This window comes from Cebus imitator, unplaced genomic scaffold, assembly GCF_001604975.1.
Source record: "Cebus imitator isolate Cc_AM_T3 unplaced genomic scaffold, Cebus_imitator-1.0 Scaffold90, whole genome shotgun sequence".
NCBI classification, from domain to species: Eukaryota; Metazoa; Chordata; class Mammalia; order Primates; family Cebidae; genus Cebus; species Cebus imitator.
The window spans coordinates 2,661,524-2,684,999 of record NW_016107405.1 but is presented as its reverse complement, the minus strand read 5'-3'; the positions used below and the strand labels follow the sequence as shown (position 1 = coordinate 2,684,999).

At 35.0% G+C, this 23,476-nt stretch overlaps 1 protein-coding gene across 1 annotated transcript in view; it reads right to left on the bottom strand.

The window, feature by feature from the left end:
* FOXP2 (forkhead box P2) overlaps positions 1-23,476 on the bottom strand; it is a 582,130-nt gene that overhangs the window by 123,066 nt on the left and 435,588 nt on the right.

Sequence of the window (23,476 nt, the reverse complement as noted above, 5' to 3'; positions counted from 1 at the left end):
AACAATCACAATAATCTCTTTAAATAAATGGCTGTGGTTATGCATTATTATATAAAAATTATTGCCACTAAAATGTATCTAAGACTATGCAACCAACCTCCATAATATCTCTTAAAACCTGTTGAATTGTACCATTTGCATTGAAAACTACTCTATATACTCAAATGTATAGTTTGCATTTTTATCTGTAAAAGCAAAGTGATTATTTATTGATAAATGACATGGAATGTCATTTTTTACCTAAGTAGCATTAGACATTTCAAAGATTTTGTCTGAAGGGCAAAAGGATTACACTGCATTTGAATAGACCATGTGACAACACATCCTTAGACTTCATGTATGATATGAAAGGATGATCCCCATTCATAAGATACACAAGGGAAATTATAACTATACCAGAAAAGAAGAAAAGCAAGGAGGGATGTGTTAAGGGTGTCAGGGAGTATTTGTAGTGGTTTGATGCATGTAAATATTACATCTTATAAATAATTCTTTTCAAATACATCTATGAAGTTCAGAGGTTCTGTTTAAGAAATGAATTGTATATGTTTTACATGATACATGCCATTTTCTTGAAGATAAGAGGAACATCAATTCAAACAGGAAAAAATGGCTTCCAAAATATCCTTTTCCTCCTGTTTCCTAGGAAGAAGTATGTCACCTGATGCTAGCAGATGAAGACTGAGGGGAAAATGTTCAAGTTATATTTTACTGTCAGAATCCATACGTTTTCATCTAAATTATTTTGTCAACAGCCTTGTGGTACCCTTGCTAACCTTATTTGGCACCAGTGCATAATTAGACACACAGGGGTGTGACTCCAATTGAAGGTGTTGGCATTGTAGCACTCTGTGGAAATATTAACTATGAGGTTAACTCCAATTTTCTCTTCTTTAATTAAATGCACATGGTACTAATGAGGTAACCTACTGTTCCTTGATAGCACTAATTAGCTAAGAGGAGAGTACACTCTCACACTGCAATTTAAACCTAAAAATAAGGTTGAAATATGCTAATTGCAGGCAATTTAAAACAGTACAAGTTGAAGAACTAGTCATAATAAGAGAAACTGACTGCTTTACAGCTAGGCAGCTGTAACTTTGGTTAAAATCAAAACAAGCCACATGATTTTTGGTCTGCTATTTAACAAGGTCATAAGCATCCTTAAAAAGTGAAATGCTATTCCATACCATAACAATAAAGCAGACTAACACCAATAAAGCCCTCAGATAGACACTCATCTACATTTAAAAAAGTGATTGTCACAATATCTGCAAAGCTGCCATGACACTGTTTATATTTAATACTGAAAATTAAACTTTATAAATAAGCAATGTCACCTTAAATTATTTCAAGAGCACCTAAGTTAAATAAAATATCAATATTTGTTTCCCTAGCATTAACAAAACATGTTGGGATTATGGAGTTTTGTCATCCCAGTCAGGTCAGAAGGGATGATACAGAGAATAAGTCTCAATCCTGGAGGAGTACATAAACAGGAAATATTGAGATGATGTACAAGTACAATAATAAAAATACACAAAAATACTATGGAACAAAAGTGTATAGTTACATATTTAAGGGATACAGATGCCAAAATATCAAAAGGATTTCACTAAAAAGGAGGTTTTCATTAGACTTCTACTAGTTTTGTTGCTTTGGGATGGAAGCTGCCTGAGGCTTCACCATGAGAGTGTTTCCCATTCTTAGCTCAACCGACTCAGAAACATAATTCCTGTAAACCTAACCAAATTCCAAACATATCTTCTTCAGATACTATCTCAAATATTTCCTAAATTTAACAAAGGCATAACCTTGACAAAAAAATAAGACCAGGAAGAGACTTTTGATTCATCAACAATGATATGTTTGGATTGGTACACAGTATATTTTTATTGTTTTTCTATTCCCTAAAATCTACGATATATCATATTTGTATCAACCAGAAACACTGACTAACCAAAACACTCCTATCAAATCATTCCTGTTACCAGAGAGAGAAATAAAGCACATTAAAATGATACCGTAATTCATCCCCATCCACAGGGACAAGAGACAGAACTGTCCAACACTGAGGGCTCACAGTGACATTTCCCTGTCCCTGTCGTTTTGCATGGAAAATTATGAAACATAACAATTAAACACTTAACACAAATAAAGAGTTAAAAGGCAAAATTTGTGGAAAAAGAAAGTCAAGAACAGTAACTTAGACGTAAAGTAACCTAAAGAAAGGCGAAGGCTTTTAAGTAACTCATTAGTTTCTATAGTTGAAAGTAAGTGAGAATAAACTTTGCACTATCATTAGCCTGCCATCGTATCTTGCCAACAGGCTTGGTTGAAGAAATTGTGTTTTGAGAAACCCACCCAGGTTCTTCTCATGGTGTTCCTAAAGCTTTTTATGACAGGTGGAGACAGAATGTTGGTTAGAGATGCAATAAAACTCTGAACAACCATGCTTTAAGAGATCCACGAAGCTGCAGTTTTGTAAAGAAGTAGCAAGACGAATAAAATCAGACAGTCACTAAGAAATTGATCTCCTGGAGGCAACCTGACATACTCCAGCAAATCACAGGGAAACACAATGGGAACGGATATTTTAAGTGCTTGCATCTGTTTCAAATAAGCACCAAAGAAACTTTTAACAGTGAAAAGGCCAGACAATGTACTGTAACAGGCTTTCAACATAAACTTCAGAAGAAATCTATTCTTCAATTAAATGCGAATCATTGTAATTTTTTTTAAAACAATAAAGAGTAAGTCATTCAGTGCTGAACCTAAGAATGCTGGCTCTGGAGATAGTCTGCTGAGCTTCAGAAATTACACTTACTAGTGGTGTGACCTTGAGCAAAATGCTTAGCTTCTCTTGTCTTCTCTCTCTACACAGAGGATAATAAGTAACATTATCAGAAGATTATTAAATATATCAATTGTAAAGTAATTAGAGCTGTGCAGATACCCATATATTACCATTTATTAGCTATATACTTATTTGTTAGCTGTCATTGTTGCTTCAAAACAGTACTCAATTTTCAGATAAAAAGATTCATTGTTTCTACTATGTATAAAATGCTAGTATGTATTATAAAGGTTGCAAAAATTCCAAAGACATTGTACCTGTTTTCAACCTATCAGTAGGCTTCAGGACATATATTAAAGACTCTCCTGTATGAATAAAGAAATATTGTTTTCCTTTTAGAAACCTGGTGGAGCAAAGCAAGAGGTTAATATGGGTGTGTTTATATTTAGTGACAAGGTGAAATGACTTGTAAGAAAGAGAATACTTTTTTGCAAAGTTGATGAAGTGTAGTTTTCATAGAAAAATATATAATATATACATAGTATTAATATTATATATTGGCCCTTCCTAACAAATGAAAATATTTTAAATTATTTAATATAATTTGTTTTTTGAGGTTGGTTGAAATGACCGTCACATTTTTCTTTAACATGTTTAAAACTTTAGTGTCTTATAATATTTAGGATAAAATAATATCTGAATGGAATAGTGGTTGTCTTAGTCCATTCATGTTACTATAAAGGAATACATGAGCCTGAATAATTTATAGAGAAAAAGAGCTTTATTCGGCTCATAGTTCTGCAAGCTATACAGGAAGCATAATGTTGGCATCTGCATCTGGTGAGGGCCTCAAGTGGCTTCCACTCATAGCAGAAATGGAAGGGGAAGCGTGTAGAGATCACATGATGAGAGAGAAAACAAGAGTGGAGGAAGTACCAGGCTCTTTTTAACAACCAGCCCTGTGGGAACTAATAGAGTGAGACATCATTCACCATCACAAGGATGGCACCAAGACATTCATGAGGAATCCACTCCCATGACCCCAACACTTCCCATGAGGCCCCACCTTGGGGTCAAATTTCAACATGAGATTTGGAAGGTCAAATATTCAAGGTATAGGACTGGGCTACATTTTAAAAGTACAAAAATGGAAAAAACAACAAAAAAAAAACGATGTTCAGCTAGTCAAGAAGTATGGACATTCTTCACGTTATAAAACAAATCAAACTTTAAAACAATAACAAAAATAAATGGTTGATTGCCTTTCTACCCCTCCAACTGTTTTGTTGTGTTCGCTAATTTGGTTGCTTGTTTCTAGGATATCCATCATATCTGATGGAAACTGTCCCAGGGACAATGTAGCTATTAGGTTGTACCAGGATGACATATTTTAGCTTTGCAAATTATACAACTTCATCCTTCTCCAGCCCATTTCTGAAAAACACATTTTAAATTTCCTAGGTCAGAGAGAGGAGACAAAGAAAAGAGAAATGGTACTTATAAGCTGTTCGGAGTATTCCACAAGACAGGTGGCTCACAGAAGTTGTTCTCTTGGGACTTAGTGCCCCAGAGGATCAAATCTGTATAAGTGCATGTCTAAAAAATTTTCACTCTTTATTCCGATGTAGTTAGTCTTGTCTTACTTCCTTTTGTGACACAGATAGAGTCCAAAACCTGTACAACATTGAGAAGACCATGGTGTGGACTGAAGAAGGAAAGAAAGTCCAGGAAGGTAAAATTATTTGTAAAAAGGTATGCTTTTATTTACTTATTTTGAGGCTGCTGTGTATCATATACCCTATTATATAAGTTCCCAAACTTGAGCATATAAAATAATCTCTGGAGAAGCTTGTTATGATTGCATATTCCAGGCTCCTTTCCTAGTGATTCAGATTCAAAAGATCTGGGATAGTGTCCAGGGATATGCATTTTAACAAGGATCTTGATTATTGTGATTTAAAAGATCTATGGTCATACTTAGAGAAATATTGCCTTCTCTGTTCATGATATTTGCACGATAGATAATTTTTCATTCTTTTAGTCTATTATTAATTTAGTCAATGTTTTTTCAGTACCTACTATGACCTATAAACTATATTATCCATGTGGATATAAAGGTGAATGAAAATGATCTCTCCATTTAAAGGAGAGTGCAAAAAAAAAACAACGTAAGTGCCATTTGCATGGACTCTGATTTTTTTGTGTGTGTCCATGTGTGAACCCCTTTGGCAATCTGATAAAATCTAGAATCGCCTTCTCAGAAAAAAAAAAAAAAAAATTGGTTGCATACAATAAAATAAGGCATTCAAAAAAATAGATTATATTGAGATTCAGTTATTGAAATATTAAAAAAGCCAAATTTGTGAAATATTAAGTATGTTATTTATTAATGCATTAAATAATAAGATATTATAGCAGGCATAACAACTACTACAATTTTCAGTAATGGGCACAAATAACATTTCTAGATTTTTTTTTTTTTTTTTTTTTTTTTGATAGGGCTTCACTCTGTTGCCAAGACTGGAGAACAGTAGAACAATCTTGGCTCACTGCAGCATCGCCTCCTAGGCTCAAGTGATCCTCCCACCTCAGTCTCCTGAGTAGCTGGGACGACAAGTGCACACCACCATGCTCAGCTAACTTTCTTTAATTATTGTAGAGACAAGTCTCACTATATTCTCCAGGCTGATCTTGAACTCCTGGGCTCAAGTGATGCTCCCTTCCTGGCCTCCCAAAGTGCTGGAATTATAGACATGAGCCACTGTACCTGGCCATATTTCTAGATACTTTTACCAACTGTGATGAGACAGAAACACTTTTTGTAATTCCTATCACTGACAATGTCACAGATACTGCTAACACTACTGTGGTGTGTTGTCTACATTCATAGTAGAAAAATATGTTGAGTTTCAATTAGGAGTGAAAATAAGCTTTTTCTTCCATTTAAGTTCATAAATGTCCTGAATTCTATCCATCAATCCTAAGTTTTAAAGCTCCTGTATTACAGACAAATGTATTGTTGAAGACATAAAAAGAACAGTTTGACCATACTTAAAGGCATTTTCTAGCTGGCTCCCAAGGAATGAGTAGGAATTCATTACTTGGAAAAAAGTGAGGAAAAAAAAAAAAGGGAGAATGGAAAGGGTTTAGGATTATGCCTACAAAATGTGATAGTTTTGGTAGGAGTATGCTATAAATGGGGCCAGCAGCTGAGAGGCAAGCCTAGGAAGATTTGGATTATGAAGAGTTTTGCAGATTGGGAATTAGAAGATTGTTTATTTATTTATTTATTTATTTATTATTTTTAAGACAAGTAGAAAGCATGAGGGTGTGGGTTCAGACTGGAATTGGCTGGCAGCCTAAGTTTCCCAAAGACGCATCACACAGTTGCTTCTGGTAAGGGCCAAAGCAGTAGCAGTGACATGAAAAAAGGATACCCAATTTGAGGACAGGCTAACTTCTGAGGATTTGATGACTACCTGAGTGACTAAGTCACAGAATAAAGGATAAGGGGCATTGGAAGCAGACTGTGATACCACTAGAAAGATAGTAGAAACAAAGACAATTTTTAAAGAATGAAAGAGAATTTGGAAACAGTAAATGTGAAGACAGCTGAACATCAGAAGTCTGTTTCTAGCAGACTTCTGAGTATACAAGACTTAAGTTCAGGAGATGAGGCAAGATATACAAATACCTGAGAATCAGCACCTTATGTAGTGGTAATGCCACAGGGGTGGATAAGTTCTAGCAGTGAGGTCGTCTAAAGGAGTAGTTCTCAGCCTGCACTGTGGGTCAGTATCACACATATTCGAGCTCTGTATACATAATGATGGTGGGGTTCAACTTCCTGATTTAACCGGGCTTGGTGAAGACCAGACATTTTAACAAATAAACATCCCAAGTAATGATAATGTGCAGACAGAGTTTCAGCACCACTAATATAAAGTTAACAGAAAAAGTTATAGACAAGAGATGAGGAGATGCCAACAAAACACAAAGAAGAGGAATGTCAAGATAAGTGGTATCAAAAGTCTGAAATGTTTTGACAGGATCTACTAACATGAGAATTGAATTCAACTCTCTGAGGTGGCAAATGATATTCAATAGAACTATTTCAGAAAGGTAGTGATATGGTTTCTCTCTGTCCCCATCCAAATCTCATCTTGAATTGTAGCTCCCATAATCCCCATATGTCATGGGAGGAACGAGGTGGGAGGTAAGTGAATCATGGGGGCAGCTATTTCCAGTACTGTTCTCATGATAGTGAATATGTCACAGGAGATCTGCTGGTTTTGTAAAGGGGAGTTCCGCTGCACACACTCTCTTGCCTGCCGCTACGTAAGATGTGCCTTTACTCCTCCTCTGCCTTCTGCCATGACTGTGAGGCCTCCATAGCCATGTGGAATTTGAGTCCATTAAACCTTCTTTTCTTTGTAAGTTACTCAGCCTCAGGTATGTCTTTATTAGCAGCATGGTAACAGACTAATACAGGTAGTAAGGAAAGAAACCAGGTTATAATACGTTGGAAAAAGAACGGAAGTTGAAGTGTAAACAATTCTTTCTAATAGCCTGATGACGAAGAAAAAAAAAAAACACAGTTAAGATAATTGTCTGATATAAAACTAATAGGGATGTATGAATGTGATTTTGTTTAATTGGTGTTTTGTTTTTAAAGGTCAGAAGGGAAGGCACACTGAGAAATGGGAGACTGAAGACACAGGAATGAAGATGCACTGCAGCTGCCAGGGTGAGGTTCTGGACGAGGTGAACAGGGGCAGCTGTCACGCACAGGAAGAGAAATTGGCCTTGGAGGGAAGATCTTATTATGATACAAGGGATATAATCAGAGATGCCAAAGTAAGTTTGTTTTGGGAGTAGAGGTAAGAGAGGCAGAGGGAGTTCTTGCCCGGCGGTCTCTAAATTTTTTTTCTGAAGTACAAGGTAAAGTCACCGAGAACAGGGGAACGGGTGTGACTTAGATGCTTTAAGGGTACAGTGAAGACCAGAAACTGATGGAGAGAGAGAGGCAGAGTAAGGTGTCCAGAGACCTGTGAAACAATTGCTAAAAATCAATGAAGACTAGCCTAAAGTCAGAGAATCAATACTGCCTGATATTGTTATTCTCTGCAGGACTATTCATAACTTGCTTGGGAGCAGGAATAAGAAAAGCCACAGCTTGAGAGATGGAAGAACAAATGCTGTGGCAAGGTCACAAAGAATGGTTCAGAATAGTGAGAGTGTCTAAGGCCATCCTTAATTATGGGCTACAACATGATCAGGAAGAAGTCTAGGTGGGTGAAAGTGGTGGTAGGCTGTCTGTGGGAATAACAAAAGAGCATGGTGCAAGAGAACATGGTGCTCAGAATGGGAATTCCTTCGGTCCACCAATTTAAAGTGATTTTAAAGAACAGGTCCAAGTTAGGCTTGGTAGCTCATGTCCATAATTCCAGCTCTCTGGGAAGCTGAGGTAGAAGAATGACTTGAGCCCCAAGAGTTAGAAGCTAGCAGTAAACTATGATCATGCCACTGCACTCCAGTGTGGGCTACAGAGGAAGACCATGTCTCAAACAAATAAATAAATAAACAAATAAATAAACAAACAAGGATAGGTCCAAGGTCAACGAGAACATTTTTAAAGAAATCTATTCATGAAGGTTTATAATTTTTATGCTTGTTTTCTTCATGGATCAGTGTAAAGTTTTAAAAGCAGTATATTTTCTTTTGCCTGGTAAGCACATGACAAGTGCCATTCATTGGCAACAAACTCAACATGAGATCCAAATTTACAAAATTAAATGAGAGATTACTATTTCCTTAAGAGAAGAAATTATTCAAATTAAAAGAGTAGTTTAGACAGTATTTATTTAAATAGAAGGCAAATTTATTTAAAATAAATTTGATTTTTTAATAATCTTTAGGAAGATAGTGCATAGATTGAGGTATAATTGCATAAATTAGTGAATCTTCATACACAAATACCTTACTCAGTGCTATTGTCCTGTAGTTCTCTATTGTATTGCGTTTCCTTGGTGTTGAAAGAGTAACATTCTTTGAGGAAAAAAACAAACAAACAAACAAAAAACTCATGTCAAAGCTAGGCTGCAGTCTAGAAGCAAAACAACTCAAAGTTAACATATATGAAATCTGTTGGCATTGCCTACTTAGCATTTACTCTACTATTTGATAACAGCACCACTTTTTTCTTTGGGAACTACCTTCATTCTGCACCCCATTACATGCAAATTGGTGGGACTGGCTCAAGGTTGAGTAGGTGATACAAGCCAGGCCAATTAAATTTCCTCTCCTAAGAACTTGATTGTTTAGGTATGTGATATGTGCATAACAAACAGTGGGAGTTCATGGAATGCAGTGACGGGATGCAAGTAGCCTCTTAGTTCCTATTCTGCTTATTGCTCTTTCTGAGACAAGATTTTGCTTAGCTTTGCCTTGTATTTTGTAAGCAACTCTAAATCCTTTGAATAAGGCCAACTATTATTTTTAAAAGATTTCTGTGACTTGAAATCATAGTTATAAATTAACAAGATAACTTTAATATACATATTTCCATCAATGATCATACTGTGAAAATTAGAATTAAATCTTAAAACTTTAAAAATAAATTTTGGAGCAAATTTTGGGTTATAATCCATTTATATGGAACAGCAAAGATAAGACTAAAAGTCATGATCTTGAACTCATTTTTCATTGTTTGCCAACTTAAGTGAAGTAATTAAAAATTGCTATTATAATTTCCGTTCTTTTTTTTTGGGAGGGGGTTGGATAGAGTCCTGCTCTGTCACCTAGGCCAGAGTGCAGTGGCACAATCTCAGCTGACTGCAACCACTGCCTCCTGGGCTCAAGCAATTCTTGTGCCTCCACCTCCCAAGCAGTTGACATTACAGGTGTGTGCCACCATGCCTGGCTAATTTTCTAGTGTTTTGGTATTTTTAGGTTTCCCTATGTTGGCCAGGCTGGTCTCAAACTCCTGGCCTCAAGGGATCCGCTTGCCTCTGCATCCCAAAATGCTGGGATTACAGGTGTGAGCCACTGCACCTGGCCATAAAGTTTTATAAATATATTTTTCCATCCCTAAAATGTCAGCTTGTTCAATCAGACTTTACATTGTACAAAGCACGACTTAATATGTAAAAATGGCAAAATAAAACTTTGGGTTAAATACAAAATAGCAATACAACACAGTTTATTAATGGGCATTTGCATATTTTATTTTTATTGTAATTTAACATTACATACTCGTGCAGTTTTTCTTCAACAGATTCAAAATTTAAAATAAACGCTGCTCTTTTTATTAAAAGAGGCTAGGTTAACAAAGAAAGTTTAGTGGCAGCCACTGTCCCTATGCAGATACCATAGGTTTTTGGAGGATTTGAGATCTTAAAATACTTTATATTAACCAATTAAATCCATTGACATTCTTAAAGTAAGATTTTAAATTAATTTTAAAATTAGATATTTTTAAGATTAAAAAGGACTTAAAGATTACAGAATGTAACAGTGTCAAATTCAGATTTTTCACCCTGTTTTTAGTCAATCCCCTTCTTTTTCACTTCAAAATGCCGCTATCATAGCTGGCACTAATTGGCATCCTTGTTAGAAATCGCAGCAGAGAAGCCAATGATAGAAAGAGCATATGGACACCTCTTAAGCCAGGCTGTCTCCAAGACAGGTAAGGCTGAAATCAAGGAAAGGGCAGATGACGTGGCTCTTGTCTGTGGGCAGGCTAAAATCTACATCTGTTCACTGAGTACATATACAAATTGAATTTCCAGGAATGCTGGTCAAGTATCTTTCATGTGCCTAAAGTCACTGAAAAAGAAAAGCTGTGCATAGTGCTCCTAAAGGGATACAGTTATTATATTTTGAGAGAGCATGATGGCAGCAGTCAATAGGTACTTCTGACATGAGATATTCCTGCAGAATGGACTATTTTGTTTTTGCTTATTTGTATGGATGTTTGCTTTATTCAAGAGAAGAGTTTAAGCTCTTTGGAAAAAATATTGCTGGATTTCTTATGAACATCTAGAGAATGAGGGACAAAAATTTAACATATACAATAATTAACAGAAAAAACAAATAGCTTTTATGTATATGCTACCATCTCACTTCTGTGGGACACTACAGAACACACTCACTAGGTTAAGAATCAGCTGCAAAGTCAAGCAGGAGCTACTAACCCCAAGAATGCACAGACAAATCAGGAAGGCAAATGGTTAGTGATGAGTATCATAGTAAACACTATGACAGATGTATGCACAGGGGCAAAGGAAGCATACATAAAGGGTACTTGTAGGTCAGATGAGCTAATAAAGTCCTCTAGGTAAGAATAAATGGACATTAGTGTACAAATGGAGGTATAGTGGGGTAAAGATGGAGAACATTTAAGACTAAAGAAGTGGACGATATAAAAACTTGAAGGTATCTGATCCCTGATGTATTCTGAGAAGCACAAACAGTCCCATAAAGTCAAATAAATTACTTCTAGGGAAGAAGGGATGTAGGGTTGAGGACAAAAGGAGAAGCAAAAGCCAGCTCTTCAAGAGCCCCATATAAAGCAAAGCGGGCTTTATGCACTTTGGATTTCTCATTATTGTGTACACCACCTGTCTTTTCTCTTGAAGGATAAATGAAGGGTCAAATACATAAAAACATTTCTGACATATCTGGAGTCCTATTAGTGTTATCCTCAAGAAGTAACTGTGATGAATGCAGAATTGACACAAGATATTCTTTTAAATAAAGACTTAATAGTAATTTCTTGACAGCAAACAATAACTTTGTTTCTATGAACTCCATCTCCTCTTTCTTCCTGTCAGTTGATTTCCTATGACTTCATATGTGTTTTATTACTTAATATTCTTTCTTAGATTCATTAAATACATGAGTAATCTCCAGTATATTAAACTTCAGGACCGGGCGAGATGACTCAGGCCTGTAATCCCAGCATTTTGGTAAGCTGAGGCAGGAGGCGGGGTCAGGAGTTCAAGACTAGCCTGGACAAGATGGTGAAATCCCATCTCTACTAAAAATACAGAAATTAGTCAGGCGTGGTTATGGGTGCCTATAATTCCAGCTACTTGGGAGGCTGAGGCAGAGAATCGCTTGAATCCATGAGGCGGAGGTTGCAGTGAGCTGAGATCATACTACTGCATTCTAGCCTGGGCAACAGAGACTCCGTCTCAAAAATAAAAAAAAAAAAAGTTCAGTGTCAAAATTCTTGTTGCAAAATTCTGCTTTCCAGAACAGAAAAACAGAAGAGTACTAAAATAAAACTTATCTGAACTGCATTGTCATTAGAGGTATAAAAATAAATTTTATAGTACCAAACATAAAGTAAGAAAATAATTTGACATGGTAGTACATTTCCATTTTTAGGAAAGTTTTGTGATAAACTGAATACAAAAATTTGGAAAACAGACAATCTTAGCTCAAGTTTATAATACAGCACTAAAGGAAGTGAAATGAACATATTAAAATTTGAGGTTCAGAAAAAGAAATACTTCGTATTATGTTTAATATGATTATTGCCCCTTTCTTTGCTATTTAGAGCATTCAGAGTATAATTTCACAGGTGATATATAGTTTTCTTAATGTGATTTTCAGACTACATCTAATGGAAAATGCCTGGTTAGGATTAAGACACATAGTACAGATGTTAAACTACATTTGCATGCAATTATTTCTAAAACAATGCCAGGGTACTAGATCTATTGAAATGGCTTTCAGGATGGCTGGCAGGACATATGAAACCAGCTTCCAATCTCTGAGTAAGTGTATATTCTGAATACTTCAAATCAAGACACTGGGCACAGAATAACGTTAGATTTTCCAAGAATGTATGGAAATAGGGTTTGAGCCTAAGGATTTCATGTAGGGATTTATTAATTTTTAAGCAAAAATCTTTCTTGCTTAATGTAAAAAATTCATTTTACATATTAATTTCAAGACATGAAAAAAATAAAATTACTACAAAAAATAAAATAATAGGCAGACTAAAACAGCGTAGTAACAGAGTAGATGTATTATATACCATTTAGCTTGTTTTAGAGATTTTCCTTTAAAAAAAAATACAAAGTATCTTTAAAGTTACTCTTTTTTCTTAATAGAAATCTCACTATAGCTTATATTCTTATAGAGATCTACTTTCAAGCAACAAACTAAAATAAACTATTCAGAATAATTCCAAAGTGCATTTGTCGTGAACTTAATCAGAAAGTTTGTCAGCATCAATAAATACTGTGCTTTGTAGGGTATTATGCTTTCATGGAGGAACTGATCATGGATGTTCTCAGAGTTTATGGATGAGGCAAGCCCTTTAATTACTTTTTGGTGTTTTTTTCTGTGGGAATGTATTTTTGGATTAGAACTTGATTCAATGAATGAAGCATGAAGATTCACGGCACTATCTACTATATATCAAAACAAAACACTATCATATTAAGAATTTTTCCAAATTCACAGAGTACCAGTATCTCTTTTACTGTATGCTTTATTCCTTAGGGGGGAGCAATTCAGATTATGGTCACCCCTAGGAATGTATGAGGGGACTAGAGGATGTGGCAGTTCCTCTTCTGATCCCTGGAGGGGAAGCAGCAGCAGCCCCTGGATCAGCTTCTATTCATCTGGTGTTGGTCTCAGTGGCAGCTCCTTTTCTTGCCAATAAGGATACCTGAGGAATAGAGACTGCATGTAGCATATACAGAAGCTTGTCTTGTTGGCATCTCTGATTATGCTTGGTCCCTATAAACCTCTTACCCCTCCTCATTTTGATGTGAAGTAGAGAGGAAACCTGGAAGAACAGGACCAATGTTTTAAAAACCAAAACTCCAGCTGAAAATTTCTTACCATTTGACAAGAAAATTCTCATGATGCCAAGAAAAACTCCAGTAGTAGCCCATCACTACCATTTGCTTTTGCTTTCATATTCAAAGTTGTTTCACATATTGCAGAGTAAACATCTAATTTTATTACCAAGTTCAATGCCATATCAACAGCACTTCCCGACAGGCGGAGATGATGGGGATATAGAACACAAGGGAATAAAGAGATTCAGAGTCATTCCCATAGAATCTTCTGTTAGTAGTGATGATGGAGATCCTCTCCATGGTGGAATTCATGTAACTTTCATCCCTTCCTTTGCTATATCTTTTTTTTTTTTGAGACAGAGTCTTGCTCTGTCACCCAGGCTGGAGTGTAGTTGTGTGATCTCGGATCACTGCAATCTCTGCCTCCTGGGTTCAAGTGACTCTCCTGCCTCAGCCTCCAGAGTAGCTGAGATTACAGGCATGTGCCACCACACCTGGTTAATTTTTGCACTTTCAGTAGAGATGGGGTTTCACCATGCTGGCCAGGCTAATCTTGAATTCCTGACCTCTGGTGATCTGCCCACCTCAACTTCCCAAAGTGCTGGGATTATAGGCATGAGCCACTGTGTCTAGCCTTTTTGCTCTACCTTAACCACAAATCAATATACTTGGGTTTCATACAATGAAGACATTCAAGAAAAGGTAATATTCACATTTAATACCTTGTCATTCCCTTTATTTTGATCTCATTTTCTAAAAATGAAAATGAAAAACATGAACAGCAACTAAGAGGCACTATATTATCAGTAACAAAGGAGGAAATGTCACCTGGCTTAAAATAAGACTGACGTGAATTCACACATCCAGCTCAAACTACCAGCTACATGACCTTAGATAATGTAATTTAACCTTTCTAAGCCTCAGGTGTCCATTCTGTGAAATGAAAGAGCATAAATAAACACATTACCAGGTACACAAACAAAGCACTAAATGTATGATACCAAAGCAAATTAAAATTATAAATGCTTCAGGATCTGTTTTGTTAAAGAAAAAAGGGATTAAAAAAATAATGGGAACATCTGACTTGTGAAACATCTCTGGTTTATTCCTTGGTCTTCCCTTTCACTGGTCCTAGTCACTCATGTAGATAGATGACTCATATTACTTGTCATTAAAGTGTCTAGAAGACTAGCCAGGGACTAAGAGAAAGCCCTTTTTTAGACCGAGGTATCTGAACCATGACCTTGGGCAATTACAAAATCATCATACAGATATGTGGATGAACCAGTAGTAAAAGGNAAAAAAAAAAAAAAAAAAACACAAAAAAACAAAAAACCCGAAAATTAGCATTTAAGTATTTTTAACATTAAAATACTATTGTAAGTAACTAGATGATATGAAGAAAAATTATTATTAAAATAAATGTAATGCAATTTCTGGAAATAACTTATTTATTGAGAGTTTAGATACATAAAGATGAAAAGCTAACATGAGTTCTAAATTAGAAAATGTATTAGGAGATCAAAAGCTATCATTGTAATCACTACGTAACACAATAAAATAAAATAGTAGTTCAATGCCAGAATCAACTTAAACTTTCAAAAAACCATCAGGATTATACCCATACCAAAAATAATATAGAATTGTCATTTTTACATATAAACAGGTTTACTGGGAAAGAAAATGTCAAATTTTAGAACTGTGTTACTATTAGAAATTATTCATTTCTAAGGCAGGACCAAGTTTCATTAGCCAATAGCTGCTCTGAAGAATGAAGCTAATTTACATTTAAAATAGGAGTACAGTCTACTCTTTAAAAGCACAATGGTAAACACACCAATTTGACAATTACATTAATATGAGTATTTGCATAATCTGTCTTCCACACCTGTTCTTAATTTGAAGCAGCTGCAGGACAAATCGTATCACACTAATCTGAATGGGTATCTGGATGTTCCAAACAGTATCCATACATCTAATGTTTCAAAGATATTTTATTCTTTAAATTTTTCCTGGTAAAAATTTTTAGAAGCCATATTTAAAATTTGGTTAATATGAATTAGGAATAAGCATAATACCAAATAATGCTATCCCTTACATTTTTGGTAGCCTGTTATTGACATGATAATAATAGATTTTTATATCTAGAGGTTTTAAAGTAACATGTAATATATTTATATGAAAAAAATAAAAAAGCACAATAAAATATACCTACAAAGCTTCAATAAGGAACGGAATTAGAAGATCAATAGCAAATGCATTAATGACAAATAGAAAAAAATTCTATAGATCATCTGAAAATGTGTTAGCAGCATATATCATTGTGCTATCTTTTTGATATTTCCCTTTCCAAAACTGATTCCATTTATGTTAAGCAAATATTTTAAAATTTAATAAGCAGAACCTTACTTTCATCTTTTAAAGGATCCAGCTTGTTTTCATGTGTATTCAAATACATACTAAGAGCCATCAAAAGGAAGTCAGTTTATTATTGTTATATATTCTTCTAGTTCATGTACATAAATTATTCAGCTAGATTGTAGCTGGTGGAATTTAAGATGTCCATGTAATCAGTCAACAAAACTGTCTCTCTTTAATCTTCTATTACGAATAGGAAATGAAGTTAGCGATTTCTAAAGATGTTATTTATTTCTTGAAAAATGAATGAGAGCACATACAGTAATGAACTGGAGCAACAAAGAAAGTCAATGTGTTTATTTATGTGCTGTTGAACTCTGAAGAGGTAAACATTAAATGGCTGAATTCTTAGTTCAGAATTTCATTCAGAATTTTATTTTTACAAGAGCTCACATAATATTTAATAATAAAATACTAAACAAAATAATTGAAGCTTACATTTCTAAGGCATTTCATGTACATTATTCAGCAATCCTCATCACATAAGAGAAAACTGAGGCTCAGGAGAGTTAAAGAACTTGCCCAAGTGCTCACATTTTGTAACAGGTTAAAACTTGGGCATCCTGACTCCAGCTCCATATTCTTTTCCATAACTCACAGGTGTTTGTTTGAATGAAGAGCAGCTATTATGATAAATAATAAATAGGATCAAGGGTTTTTGCTAAAAGAATCTGTCAGTTTTTAAAAATTTCACAGTATCTAAAATATTTCCACACATAGCTTTTAACATAGTAGAGAAATACTGTTTCCAAAGTGACTATGAAAGAGAACTGTTTTCCGGCTGGGCACGGTAGCTCATGCCTGTAATCCCAGCACTTTGCAAGGCCGAGGCCGGTGGATAACGAGATTAAGAGATTGAGACCATCCTGGCCAACATAGTGAAATCCTGTCTCTACTAAAATACAAAAATTATCTGGGTGTGGTGGTGTGTGCCTGTAGTCCCAGCTACTCGGGAGGCTGAGGCAAGAGAATTGCTTAAACCTGAGAGGCGGAGGTTGCAGTGAGTCGAGATTGTGCCACTGCACTCCAGCCTGGCGCCTGGTGACAAAGCGAAACTGTCTCAAAAAGAAAGAAAGAACTATTTTCTATTTAGCTAAATGTATTGCAATCTCTTACCAGGAACAGTGGTTACTTTAGGAGTATAAAAATAATTTTTATTACTATATAATTCAGGCAATAAAGCTAAGTTATAGTGATTGTGAGAAAAGCAATTTTCACAGTTCTGACCTCTATATAATTATATTTCTAAATATTCCTTATTTTATTTTTCTTCATTAAAAACCTTACATATAATTGAACACATATAAAAGTACTCTAAACAGATAAGCTGGCATGTCATAGGGGTATGTGGAACATAATGGAATGAAAACTATATTTGTAAGTAATGAATATGGACATTGTACAATACTCTTAACAACAAATTTCACTTTTTCTTTGAGTAGCAGAATATTTTAACATGAATAAATGAGTAATAAAATTCCAACTTTTAAAATAAACTTGCTGCTTCTTGTTTTTGCTGGTAAGGAAAACCTAACTCATTATCAAAGTTAAAATGTTTGGCAAATAACATATAAAAAAGGATATTTTTGTGTAAATAGATGTTACTAAGAAGGCATACTCTTTTACTATAATAAATAAAGCATTGAGATGATGAGATTTTAGAGCTTGAGTCACGTCTTCACAGTTGATAGAAAAAGGCAATGAGGCAATAGAACTGAACAACTGCCCTACTGAAGGTCATACAGTCAGTAAATGGTAAAGTCAAACCTTGAACCCAATGCCTCTCCCAAAAAGCACAGAGGCTGATCTCTTACCATTAACATAAAGCATAAAGGGAATACCACCAAGTCATTTATAACATGTTCTTGCTTTTCCATGGCCCTAAAGTAAGCTATACCCTAAACAGAAATCTTATGTTTAAAAAGAGCTACAAAATATGAAACTATGTTCATTTCTAGCCTGGCATAATGATGCCACATGAATGTACACACAAATTCTGGTAACATCAATGTAAAATATGTGTTAATGGTATCAGTGAGAGGTTGAAATTCAGGTGAATTTCAATTCTTCAGACTTTTCTGTATTGCCTGAATTACTTTTGCAAGCACACATTGTTTTGGTAATCATTAGAAATAAGGCTATTTGCAAATAGAACTAAGAACAGTAATTCTAAATATTTGTCATAAACATACTCTTAAATACGTTTGCTGACATGAGGGTTTAGCTTACAAGTATTCTTATTTTTTTCATGTTAAAACAGCACCTATTACTCCAGTCTTAGTCTCAATAATGAAGAAAAATAAATGTCTGCCACTCTTGGCATGATTTTTTTCCATGTAAAGAAATTATTAAAATACTTTTCTACCCTTTTCTCTCCTTTAAAAAAAAATCTGGTAACCCTTTTGTGATATTCTCTCATTTTCCCTTTAATCATCTCTAATCATATTACTTGTTACCTCAGACTTGTTTTCATACTTAAATATTCCTTTTAAATTCTGGAACTCAGACCTAAACAAGTTTTAAAAAACCATAAACAAAGCCCCTGGAGGCACAGAAATGAAGAATAGCTTATTCTGTTCAACTGTAAGTGATGGGTGATTCACTAAACACAAAAAAGAGAAACCCAATTTATTCCACAGAACACTCTAAAAAGCCATAACTGTCAAGCAGCTTTTTTTTTTTTAACCTCAAACCATGAGTTTTGTTTAAAATGGCTTAGAAGAACGGTTATTATTCTGAATTTTTATCTAGCCAGATTGTCAACTCCCTGAGGATAGGAACATCTTTGAATCCCCTCTGGTACCTGGTGTCTGCCTGGCAAAGTGTCTAACATACTGAGGGCATTTAGTCATGTTTCTTTGATGGACTGATTGAGAATATAAATTCTAATACATGGAAATACTGTAAAACAGTTTTGCAAATCATACTGCTGTTTTGTGTTTAGTTTGTGGTTTTCCGCTGGAGCATGATAACCATTTGTTTCACATGAAATTCTGTGGATTAGGCTTTTCAATTTATTTCTACATTTCTCCTGAACTCTCTTTTTAGTAAATAAATAGCTATTTGTATGTAATATCAAGCAAAAAGGTAGGAAAACAGATTTATTAGCCACCTCTGCTTTAGTTTAGCAGTATTGGAAATTATTGTATGGGGATGCAAAATAACATAACCATATCAATCACTTATGTAATTATTTCTAATTTGATTCTCAAGAAATACTCCTTTTTATCAATTATTCGTAGAACAGGTGTTCCTTTTAAAGCAATTTGCATTAGCATGATATTGTAAATTAATGCTATTTTGACTCTTTAGTGAGGGCAAGACACATTTTAGCATTAAGTAATCCATTTATCAGTGTTCCATCAAGAACTTTACCATTATGCACATTGCTTCCAAAAGTTCTGATGTCCTCAAGGACGTAGAAATCACTAGAGTGTATCCAAGAGTCTCATGCACTATATGTATATGTATATGTATTTCTCTAGTTCACTGAATAACTTCAATATTCTAGTATTTAACAAAGGAGCTGAAAAAATGGGGCTTGAAGACCAGAATAAACAGTGGGCTGATTTTTCTTCGTTTTTGGCTTGTGCAATGAAAGAAAGAAAGGCGGGGGGGAGAGGGAAATAATACCTGCTTCAAGAAAGATGTGCTCTTAATGTACAACGTATTTCCCACTCCTCGTCACCTTGCACTCAGTCTACCATATACCTTCCTGGTATTAGGATTTGAACTTACTGGCCTAATGAGACACAAAATGCCTTACTGCAAATGAATATTAAAAATAAAATTAGAAGAAACCACATAAGAAAAATTGATAAAAACAGGTAGACAAACCTTTAGTAACAGTTTTGCTACAGAGAATAAAAATGATATGGTTATTGGCCTATTTTATTTGTTTTCTACATGTACAATCTATTTCTCTAAAGAAAACTTTGTTATACTATTTTCTTCCAATGGCACAAATTCCATAAACCACAAGTTTAAAGAAGATGGACTAAGTTCATTTTTATTTCATCCTGGATAATTACTGGAAAACATGCAAGACCTATTATGAGAGGTGTGATTAATAAAAATCATTATATATTTACAGTATGTCAGGGCCAAAGAAATGACTAATTCTTATTCTTGTGGTGCCCTGGATGAAGTGATAACAAACATGTCCAAGAATAATCCTGTTTTGGTTCGGCAGAATCGCACATGACATAGGGACCTTACATTCTTCCTTCACTCTACAGAACGGGGCAGCCTTCAATAAGATGGGGAGTCTTCACAGAATAAAACATTTCTGCCCTTCCTCTCCTCCTGCTATTCCCCCAAACCAAGAATTCCCAAGAATATGATTCATTTATTTCAAATACACCCTGAAAAGGGTAGAGGAAAAAAGAGACCTTGTAATCAGACAGAACTGACACTTGACCCTAGGTACTTAGGAAATTTACTAAAACTTTCTGGCTCAGATTCTTCATAAGTAATAAATGGACAGTACCTATCAATTCTGGGGCTTATGTGGGAACAAATGAATGATCACTGGGGCAAAGTACCTGGAGCCTAGAACACAGCAGTATGTGTCAGTGGAAGTCTGGGGTAAGGAAAATCAAGGTTTCCTTGGACTTTCTTCCAGGTACCCCCCAAAGTATCAATTTTTACAGTATAGCTGCTTATAATAATTGCTGCAGGAAATACAGATAATTTATGGATCATGCCTTATCTTCACTGCAGCTGGGAGGAATGTTAAGACTTTCTGAAGTTTTCCAGTGATACCAGAATTTAACGTCATAGCTAAACGAAATTTAACATTTTTCTACTCTGAACTTGTTTAAAATTCATCTTCTATGATTTTTTCTCCACCCTTCAAAAAACGTTTGCTTCTTTACTTTCAAAATATGCAAATGTTTCATTTAGTTAAACTATCCAGTGTTTGTTCCACTGCTTACATATGTTCCGTCAGAGTCCCTCATCTGCACTGCATGCATTCAGTAGTAACTTCCTGGAGGGAAAGAATCATCTTTGCACAGTTTACCTTGTATTGTGCTTCACCTACTGCTGAGAACATACTGAGTCTTTAATAACACTTTAAGTACAAATAAAAATATTAAAACTAAAAACACTAGAACTCACTGATCATTAATACACAGGTTGTATATTTCTAAAATTTCCTACAAGGAAAAACAACAACAACAAAATTTCTTTCACTAAAGTATTTCAAGTCATAACATCTCTTTTTACATATCCCTAGGGTCCCATAGGTCAGTACTAATATATTTGGTCAACTATTCGTGGCAGAAACTGCTAGATATTCATCCCAAAATTCATCCTTTCATTCTTCTCTACCAAAAGTGCCCCAACTTTGTTCAATGTGATGAAGTGCCTGACTAAATCAGCTTCACAGACTCAGCTCAAGTGATGGGTGTTTGTATGATACTGTTCAGGACAGTGAAATTGAAATAGGAGTCACCATTTGAGGCTTCTGAGAAAGCTTGTTATTAAAAGTGGCAGCTTCAGCTGGTCTGCACCTGTTTTTATTTTGTCCTTTCTGTTTTGTCTTTTCCTTCTTTTTGTCTGAAAGATAGGCATAATGCCTGGAGGAGGGAGTTATCTTGTGGCCATGAAGACAAATACTACATAGGGGCAGAACAGGAAGCTACAAGAAACCTTGCTCCTGTGTCGCTCTTGAGCAGCTGTACCAGTCAGCTCTGAACTACTTGTCTATGGAGTTCACGTTTCATGACAAAAATAAATCTGTAATCCTAAATAGAGCAGCTGATAAACTTCATAGTAAATTTAGATAATATTTTAGTGGAAACATACATAATTTTTGTTGCTAAGGCAATAGATATAATTAACTAATAAAAATTATATGCCAATAAATCACATAGAAAGTATAGTTTCTTGATCAAGAAATCCTCACATCTTACTTGTAATCATGTATATTTCTAATACCTTTCTCTCAAGCAGATTTCTTACTCTGGTTCCCTAGTAAAAGTAAAAGTGACACTTAGTGACATTAGAGACATAATCAATATAGAGCAATGAAGGAGTATGCTTTGTTCAGAGAGTATGTAGGAAGTAACAGACTTATTGTAAGCAAACTTTGTGAGTATGAAATTCATAAAACAGAAGACAGAATCAAAGAAGAAAATATTCAAATAAAGTTAAAAAAGAATCAATTGTTATTGATAAATAAGTATATTACATGTTCTCTACCAAGAAAAAGAATCGTCAGAAGTATTATTTCAAAAGACCCTGACAAACTGAAGCAGACAAAGTAATAATATGAGAGAGCTGGGTAATATGACCTGAATCATGTCTTCTAATGATATTCATATCTGCTTATAAGTTTCTTCTACAAAAACAGATAACCTGATAAATATCATACTTTAATATTTGTTTCATCAGTTTAATGGAAGTGATACTGTAGTCTTACAGGACAAAGAAGGAACAATACAGTTTACAGAATCCAATTCAATTTGGCAAGAATTTTATTTAGCATCTACCATGTGTCAAACACTATGGTAGGAAGTGAGGTTATAAACATGAATAAAATGCAATCTCTGACATTCAAGGATTTAGAGCCTGAGATTGAGCTAGAGAAGCAATCAGATAACTGTAATAAAAAATGGTATAATCTATCTGTGTAACTAGCATATTTGGGATAATAAAATAAAATGCAATTCTGGAAATTCACTTGTGTGGGGAGGGATTTTTTTCTTTTTGATGCATCAGAGAAGGCTCCAGAGATCAGGGGCCTCGAAGTATGTATAGGAGTTTGCCATTCAGATAAGGGGTGTTAGAATGACCTTCTAAACAGATGGAGAAGCAGGAAAAAAGACAAGTAGGCATAGAAGTTTGTATAGTTAATGATGTCCTGCAAAGTGCCTGGAATATAAAAAACAACCTATTCATTTGTGAATGAATGAATAAATGAACAAATAAATAGTAAGTTCAGAGAGCAGTAAGGATTAAGTGATTGTAGTAATATATCAGGTGTATGATGATGCACATCACCAGTCTATGAAAAGCCTTTTGTGACATGATGAGGTTGAAGAACGGGGCAATTTTTACATCATTAGGGCAGAGGAATATGACATTAACATATCATAAGGGCTTAATGGCTGAAGACTACAGAATGGGGTCAGGAAGAGCTGATGAAAACATTGGACTGGGTAAGGAAAAACAAATAACTTCACTTTGGAACATGCTGATCTAGGTTGTGATGCCCCAGTAAGTAAGTGAAAAAACACATCTGGAACCTAAAAGAAAAGAGGGGCTTGATACAGTTATATACAAACACAGGTCTGTAGACTCAACAAATTTATGGAAAATCTATGATGGGCCAGACAGTGGAAATGTGAAAATGAATAATGTCTTGGCCCTCAAGAAGCTTATAGTAATTATAATTCAGTGTGATACCTACAAGAATACATGTATTAACAAG